The sequence below is a fragment of the Oncorhynchus nerka genome, unplaced genomic scaffold, assembly GCF_034236695.1.
Source record: "Oncorhynchus nerka isolate Pitt River unplaced genomic scaffold, Oner_Uvic_2.0 unplaced_scaffold_1308, whole genome shotgun sequence".
Taxonomy (NCBI): Eukaryota; Metazoa; Chordata; class Actinopteri; order Salmoniformes; family Salmonidae; genus Oncorhynchus; species Oncorhynchus nerka.
In genome coordinates, this window is record NW_027040041.1 from 97,410 (window position 1) to 106,416 (window position 9,007).

At 40.2% G+C, this 9,007-nt stretch overlaps 1 long non-coding RNA gene and 1 pseudogene across 2 annotated transcripts; one reads left to right on the forward strand and one right to left on the reverse strand.

The window, feature by feature from the left end:
* The window catches only part of LOC135568952 (arf-GAP with dual PH domain-containing protein 1-like), a 66,237-nt pseudogene extending 65,242 nt beyond the window's left edge, over positions 1 to 995 (reverse strand).
* A 4,605-nt stretch (positions 996 to 5,600) lies between these two features.
* LOC135568953 (uncharacterized) lies at positions 5,601 to 8,288 on the forward strand. Of its 2 annotated transcripts, XR_010462770.1 has the most exons (4): positions 5,607 to 5,678; positions 5,788 to 5,810; positions 6,906 to 7,053; positions 7,248 to 8,288. It is a non-coding gene; the product is annotated as an uncharacterized LOC135568953 (long non-coding RNA). The 2 variants fall into 2 exon arrangements; XR_010462771.1 differs by lacking the exon at positions 5,788 to 5,810 and having other exon boundaries at positions 5,601 to 5,678.
* Positions 8,289 to 9,007: the final 719 nt, after the last annotated feature.

Consider the following 9,007-nt stretch of genomic DNA (forward strand, 5'->3'; position numbering starts at 1 on the left):
CTAAATCCCAAAATATGATGTTATTCTGTCAGTCAGCCTGTCTGTCTGTCTGCCTGTCACTCGTTCAAGGTTCCAGTCTCTTGCTCTCTCTCGATCTCAATCTCTCTCTCTCTCTGATACAAACATTTAAATCTTCACCAGATTTCACTCTATTGTTATGCAATGACCCCAGTTTGACTTCACTAGAGTGTAAACAGACACTGAAAACTCTGATAACTGAAAACAACTGAGCACTACAGTAGCCTACTGTACTTGCATGACAGCATCTCGGATTTACATACAGAATAATACGAAATCCTCTGAGACCAGGCTGTGCAGTGAACATGATCGCTAGAGTCTCCAATCACCCAAATCAAAACACATGTACACCATCAAGACAGATTATTCCTATATTGACCTACCCGCAACTTGATGGTATATGGGTATATGGCCTGTGATTAACTATCCATTGTCTAATGCGAGAGTGTAGCGCTGCTTGCGTGATGAAACGCAACGACCTTGTTCATAGCCTACCTGTCTGGAGGATCGCGCGCGCCACCTGACCTGACATACTTGAGACATTGATGCGACCATAGTAGCCTAGACTGTACCTGCAGCTCCGCAATCCACACAGCTCCCGTTCCCCGGTCTCTCCAACAGCTTTATCATAAGCTGTTTATTCTTTTCTTGATCCGTAGCCATGTTGGGAATGTATTTTCCAATTAAATTAATTGATCGACTGCAAAACCTCGAAAGTGAAGGCTGCCTGACGGCAGTTCTATCTAGCGGAGTTAAATAATATCCACTGTAGTTGTCACTCACTGGACACCGGGGGCAGTGATATGATGGAAACACGATCACATCTGAGACAAGAGAAACAGTGTCCACGTCGCAATAATTATTATGAAAACATATATATCCAACGAAATGTACAGCTGAATATTCCGTGTAAATTCCACCCTACTCTTACTCCCAGTTCCTGCTCTCTATACACCAGTGTTCTCTATCTCCCTTTCTCTCTCTCTTTCTCGCTCTCTCGCTCTCTCTCAAAAGTGAGACCTCAAGCGGACATTCAGTTCCTGAAAACATTTTCCAATACAAATCATTTCCCTTCCGTTTTGCTTCATCTTAATCGATAACTTTATTGATTATCTGTAGCTCAGGCTGGTTGAAATGTCATGTTAGCAAAAACGGGCATTTACCTGTTCTAGAATGTTTAGTCCGCTGAAAAGTATAATGGAATTTGTGCAACCAACTGACTAAAATGTATATTCGGTAGAAAAAGACGAATCAGTAGGTGTCCATTCACATCACTTGGAGCGTGGAGTGGAGCATCAGTCACATACTGCACGTGTACTACATTATTTATGGTTCCGCTCCCTCCACCTTTCCTTCAGATGAAGAATATTGAACACTAGAGGGCAGTAGAGCTGCATCTTGCGTTTTATTCCCGCTCTCTTGACAACTCACCGGCTCCAGCAATTTCAGTGACATCTCCATTTCAAGAGAATATAGACCTAAATTGACCTAAGCTTTTCTGAGAGGAAAATTTTTCTGGAACATGCTTATTCCTGACATTGTCTGGGAAAATGAATGGTTAAGGCCTTACAAATATTGTATAACAAACTAAGTTAATTAAGGAAGTGCACTTTAAAATATTACATGAGATATATCCATGTAATTCTATGATATCCACATTTGTGGATATTGATCATATCTGTGTTTTCTTGTATTTTTTGTATGTCTGAGTATTTTCTTGTTAATACCTGTGTTTTGTTTTGTTAGACATGGGGCGGCAGGGTAGCCTAGTGGTTAGAGCGTTGCAAGTTCAAACCCCTGAGCTGACAAGGTACAAATTGTCGTTCTGCCCCTGAACAGGCAGTTAACCCACTGTTCCTAGGCTGTCATTGGAAATAAGACTTTGTTCTTAACTGACTTGCCTAGTTAAATAAATAAAAAATCATGTTTGATGTAGCAATGTAAGTTGATTTTTCTATTAAAAAATAAAATATACAAATGTAGACCAACCATGGATCCACAGAACACTAAAATGGCAGTACGAAGATGGCTCTTTCTGGTCATCCTCAAGAGTTTTACTGCGCATCATTTTATTAATTTAACCTTTATTTAACCAGGAAACTACTGTAGAAACCTTGTTTGCAAGTGGGGCAATAGCTCACCAGGAAATAGTCAAAATTGCATTGAATATTAAAAAATATATAAAAATATTTTTTGACATTTGGATGTAGAGTGTTGCATTCAGAAGAATTAATACAATTAAGCAGCAGGCCTATAATAATATTTTTTACCATTCGGCAAACTGTTACAAGTGGATCTTCCAGCAAGACAATAACCCCAAGCACACATCCAAATCCACAAAGGAAATAGTTAACTGACCATAAAATCTACATTTTGCAATAGACATCTCAGTCTCCGGACTTGAACCTCATTGAAAACCTGTGGTCTGAATTGAAGAGTGCAGACAAAGTACAGACAAATGATATCAAGGATCTGTTAACGATTCTGAATGGAGGAATGGTTTAAGATCCCTCCCGATGTGTTCTTCAATCTCATAAAACATTCTAGAAAAAGGCTCAACGTTGTTATCCTAGCATGGGGAGGGTGCTGGAGTATTGAAAACAGGGGATCCAATCATTGCTGTCCTTTTGAGATTTGTTTTCTTACTTGTTTAACAACATCTCTTTCTCTGAGCAAATTTGTTAATATAAAATCTTTTTGTTTTTAAAAATGTTGAGCATACAATATAGCTCAGTATTTGTATTTGTTTTTATACAGTATTTTTTGCTCATCTTTATCAAAGGATCCAATCATTTTGGGCACCACACAAAAAATGTACTACAAAAAGCCCAAAACCAAAACATTCAATCTAAAACCAAAGGCCCACATGTACCTCAAACTCCAGCAGCCTCACAACTCTGAGAACTGGCACACTGATTGATCACCTGCACATGTGCATAATCAAGGATTCCTGGCAGAGCACAGCGCCTGACCAGTTGGTGCTGCCACCTGACGATTGATTGTGGAAGTGGTAGTGTAGTGTCATGCAACTTATAACTAAACTACCTAACCTATTCCATCACAGCATGTGTGTCTAGCTAGCCAATAAACTTAGGGTGGCATATAGAGTTACAGAATCCACTGAAATTATTGCTATTTTCGACAGAAGGAAGGGTCGACACTATCTGGCCAAGTTGCAAAGCGACTAACCACGTGTGTGAATAAAACTATTCATTACAAGCAGTTTATGAAAACAATTTCAGGGGCAACATTAACCAGCAGCCATCGAGTAAACCTTGCACCAGGGACATTAGGGATGTAATCATTATGCCGATTCTGTTGCAAAACGTTTCGTCTGGTGCAAAACATTCCTCCAAAAGGAAAACACAAACGAGTTCATTGGCCAAATCCAGGTAGGCTCCTCCCCGCTTCGTTACGTTTTGCTCTGTTTTCTTTTGTTCAGTTCTTATTTAAGAATAAACCCAGTTCCATCAGCTCTGTACTGCTCCGTGTTTTAATTTTACACCAGCAGATGGCAGTATCTTCCCCACTTGGTATCTCTCCAAATTCAATATGAGCCCTGTACCAGTAGGTGAGATGAGACTGGCAGTCTAATTCTGGAAGCTTTTTGGACCTACACTTGGCGGACTGAGCACGCACCCCTGAGAGGCCCCAGTGTTGAGGATCAGAGTGGTGGATGTGTTGTTACCTACCCTTATCATCTGGGGGAGGCCAGTCAGGAAGTCTAGGATCCAGTTGCAGAGGGAGGTGTTTAGTCCCAGGGTCCTTAGCTTAGTGACCCTTAGTGATGAGCTTTGAGGGCACTATGGTCTTGAACGCTGAGTTGTAGTCAATGAATAGCGTTCTCACATAGGTGTTCCTTTTGTCCAGGTGGGAAAGGGCAGTGTGGAGTGCAATAGATATTGCATCATCTGTGGATCTGCTGGGGCGGTATGCAAATTGGAGGGTGTCCAGGGTTTCTGGAATAATGGTGTTGATGACCAGCCATGACCAGCCTTTCAAAGCACTGTAGTCATTTAGGCAGGTTACCTTAGTGTTCTTGGGCACGGGGACTATGGTGGTCTGCTTGAAACATGTTGGTACTCAATCAGGGAAAGGTTGAAAATGTCAGTGAAGACACTTGCCAGTTGGTCAGAGCATGCTCGGAGTACACATTCTGGTAATCCATCTGGCCCAGCGGCCTTGTGAATGTTGACCTGTTTAAAGGTCTTACTCACGTAGGCTACAGAGAGCTTGATCATACAGTCGTCCGGAACTGCTGATGCTCTTATGCATGTTTCAGTGTTTCTTGCCTCTATGTGAACATTTAGCTCATCTGGTAGGCTCGTGTCACTGGGCAGCTTGCGACTGTGCTTCCCTGTGTAGTCTGTAATAGTTTGCATTGATGCTTTGCCTGTTTGATGGTTCGTCGGAGGGCATAGCACGATTTCTTAAAAGCTTCCGGAGTCCTGCTCCTTGAAAGCGTCAGCTTTACACTTTAGCTCAGTGTGGATGTTACCTGTAAACCATGGCTTCTGGTTGGGGTATGTATGTAACAGTACAACTTTAGACCGTCCCCTCGCCCAGGGTCCCTGGGCGTGAACCAGGGACCCTCTGCACACATCAACAACTGACACCCACGAAGCATCGTTACCCATCGCTCCACAAAAGCCGCAGCCCTTGCAGAGCAAGGGGAACTACTACTTCAAGGTCTCAGAGCAAGTGACGTCACCGATTGAAACACTATTTAGCGCGCACCACCGCTAACTATGCTAGCCGTTTCACATCCATTACATGTACGTACAGTCACTATGGGGACGACGTCATCGATGCAGTTATTGATGAAGCCAATGACTGATGTGGTGTACTCCTCAATGCCATCGGAAGAATCCGGGAACATATTCCAGTCTGTGCTAACAAAGCAGTCCTGTAGCTGACCACTTTTTTATTGACCGAGTCACTGGTGGTTCCTGCTTTAGTTTTTGCTTGTAAGCAGGAATCAGGAGGATAGAATTATGGTCAGATTTGCCAAATGGAGGGCAAGTGAGAGCTTTGTAGATGTCTCTGTGTGTGTAGTAAAGGTGGTCTATAGTTTTTTCCCTCTGGTTGCACATTTAACATACTGGTAACCCTCTATGGTATGGTGTTTCCCTCAGGCAACAAACCACCTTTTTGGACCTCACACCGCCCCTATAATTTAAAAAAATTAAATTATATTTCTGGGAACAGAAAAATGTATTGAGATCAGATGCTTCATCGATGAGAATATTAGCAGAATATGGGCCCAGTTTCACCTACTTCCCTCCTCTCCCATGCACAACTCGACTTCCTCTCACTACCATAGTTGTAAGGACATGTTTCAGCTTTATAGCCCTGTGACGTGTCTGGGTTACAATTTCTATCTGTAATACTACTTGTCAGTGAGCACTGCACTAAGGTATGAAGGTGTAACATGCACAAAATAGCTACTAGCTTTCCGGATCCACGTCAAAATGTCATTTTGCCTATTGATTTAATATCCAACAGAAAAACATAACTGCAGCTGAGTAAGTTAACATGTTAAAATCTGTATGGATGTTACTTCTTCCTTCTCCTCTTTTCTGTGCCCCGCCCTAAAACATTTTAACTCCCAGTCATTATTTTGCTTGGTTTCAGCACCCACGGCAATCATGAGCAGCTCCGTAAGTAGAAATCAATCATACAAATTACAATATGAATCATCTTATTATAACTATTAATACCATGTTAATATTACATTAAGTTGTACATTAAGTCATTTTCTATTTACAGAGGCAGGTACCACCTACAAAAAGGTTAGTGTCAATTGTGATCACTTATGATAGTGTAAGATAAATATAGACTAATATATACATCTATACATATATGCTATGATTTTTGCATTTGTGAGATAATTGTAGATATTATTAAAATAGTTAGTTGTGTTTCCTTATCTTGAAAGCAGTCTATGGACAAGGGCAGACTGCAATCTACACTTTTATTTCATTAACTAGCCAGTTACAACTAATGCTAATAAGCATTTTAGGACCAAAAAATAAAAGACCTCCCTTTACCCCTTTCAGTATGTTTTAAATGTCATGTCCAGATCATCTCTTAAATTGATTGTCACTCAATGACTTGGTTTTACATTATTTTGCAATGATTATGGCATGATTTAACGGGATACTAGGCATTTTGGCAATGAGGCCCTTTATCTACTTCCCCAGAGTCAGATGAACTTGGAGATATAGTGTTTATGTCTCTGTGTCCATCTAGTATGAAGGAAGTTAGAGGTTGTTTCGCCAACTGAAAGTCTATGGGTATCGACTAGCATGGTAGTCGATACCCATGAGAGGTTGACTTGAAAGTAGTGCCAAATGTCATTTGTTAGCAGTGGCTAGTTAATTGAAACCAAATTGTGGATTACAGTTAGTTCTTATTCACATATTGCATTCAAGCTAAGAAAACAAACTATCTAAAAATGTAATTACGCTGAACAATCCCTTTAAGGTGTTCAGAAGTAGTTAACATTCAGATTTATATCCAGAGTAAAAAGCACATTTTTTAGGTTATTGTGCTGTAGAATTTAGTATTTCATTTGTGTTAAGCTGTTTTTCAAATTATTGTAATAAAGTTCAATTGTTAATTACCTAGTGTCGTAGTTGATCAGAGTTGTTAAATTGCTTAACTAGTGAAATTGCACAACTTTAACAAACAATGCCAATTTGTGTGCTGAAGAGAACAAAGACAGTGTAAAATAAAGAAACACAACTTGCCTTCTCATTATGAGGGGAAATGGGATAACAGCTCAAACGGAGTAGGGCTGCTTGAATTGGGTTTGAACAGCATTTAAAATAGAATCATTACTTACTGTACGTGATCTTTATTAAACTTTACAATACCACTTTTAGGAAACCAACAGTTACATATCTGAAACGGAAGAAAAGAAATGAAGAAAGCTTAAAGTCATCAGGAACAGCATTTATTGGACAGGTTATAAAGTTTTGGAATAGTCCCCTGTGGGTGGGAGTTGACAGAATAGAAGATTACGTGAAAAAGGTACACATCGCCTAATTAAATACACGAATCAAACGCCTAAAATACATGCTCACACATTTAGCACATTTTTGGTTTACTATACATTTCATCAGGTTACAAATGAATTGTTTCCAGAACAAACCATTATTAATTGATCTTGTTATGTTATACATTGTTCATTAATTATGTTATTAATTATTCATGTCTTTTAAAAGTTGCTTCACAGCATCTTTTTCTTAGGTCACATTCATGAGGCCCGTCTTCTTCCAACTGACTTCTTTGAGTCTCAAGCGGTGATGGACTATTTAGAAACAAAATTTAAAATGACATTCAACAATTACAGGCTTCCACCCCGTCAGACTCCATTTTCCATTCTTCTGACTTTGGTAAGTGTGTAAATGGAATGTACAGTTGAAGTGGGAAGGTTACATACACTTAGGTTGGAATCATTAAAACTCCTTTTTCAACCACTCCATAAATTAGTTGTTAACAAACTATAGTTTTGGCCAGTCGGTTAGGACATCTACTGTGTGCATGACACAAGTCATTGTTCCAAACATTGTTTACAGACAGATTATTTAACTTATAATTCACTGTATCACAAATCCAGTGGGACAGAAGTTTACATACACTAAGTTGACTGTGCATTTAAACAGCTTGGAAAATTCCAGAAAATTATGTCATGACTTTAGAAGTGTACCTGTGGATGTATTTCAAGGCCTACCTTCAAGCTCAGTGCCTCTTTGCTTGACATCATGGGAAAATCAAAAGAAATCAGCCAAGACCTCCGAAAAAAATGTAGAGACCTCCACAAGTCTGGTTCATCCTTGGGAGCAATTTCCAAATGCCTGAAGGTACCACGTTCATTTGTACAAACAATAGTATGCAAGTATAAACACCATGGGACCACGCAGCCATCATACTGCTCAGGAAGGAGATGCGTTCTGACTCCTAGAGATGAAAGTTATTTGGTGCGAAAAGTGGAAATCAATCCCAGAACAGCAGCAAAGGACCTTGTGAAGATTCTGGAGGAAACAGGTAGAAAAGTATCTATATCCACAGTAAAACGAGTCCAATATTGACATAACCTGAAAGGCCGCTCAGCAAGGAAGAAGCCACTGCTCCAAAACCGCCATAAAAAAGCCTGACTATGGTTTGCAACTGCACATGGGGACAAAGATCATACTTTTTGGAGAAATGTCCTCTGGTCTGATGAAATAAAAATAGAACTGTTTGGCCATAATGACCATCGTTATGTTTGGAGGAAAAAGGGGGAGGCTTTCAAGAAGAACACCATCCCAACCGTGAAGCACAGGGGTGGCAGCATCATGTTGTGTGGGGGCTTTGCTGCAGGAGGGACTGGGATTGGCATCATGAGGAAAGAAAATTATGTGGATATATTGAAGCAACATCTCAAGACATCGGTCAGGAAGTTAAAGCTTGGTCGCAAATGGGTCTTCCAAATGGACAATGACCACAATCTTGCTTCCGAAGTTGTGGTCAAATGGCTTAAAGACAACAAAGTCAAGGTATTGGAGTAGCCGTCACAAAGCCCTGACCTTAATCTCATAGAAAATTTGTGGGCAGAACTGAAAAAAGGTGTGCGAGCAAGGAGGCCTACAAACCTGACTCAGTTACATCAGCTCTGTCAGGAGGAATGGGCCAAAATTCACCCAACATATTGTGGGAAAGCTTGTGAAGGCTACCCAAAACGTTTGACCCAAGTTAAACAATTTAAAGGCAATGCTACCAAATACTAATTGAGTGTATGTGAACTTCTGACCCACTGGGAATGTGATGAAAGAAATAAAGCTGAAAGAAATAATCCTCTTTACTATTACTCTGACATTTCACATACTTAAAATGGTGTGTGATCCTAACTGACCTAAAACAGAGAATTTTTACTAGGATTAAATGTCGGGAATTGTGAACTGAGTTTAAATGTATTTGGCTAAGGTGTGTGTAAACCTCCGAC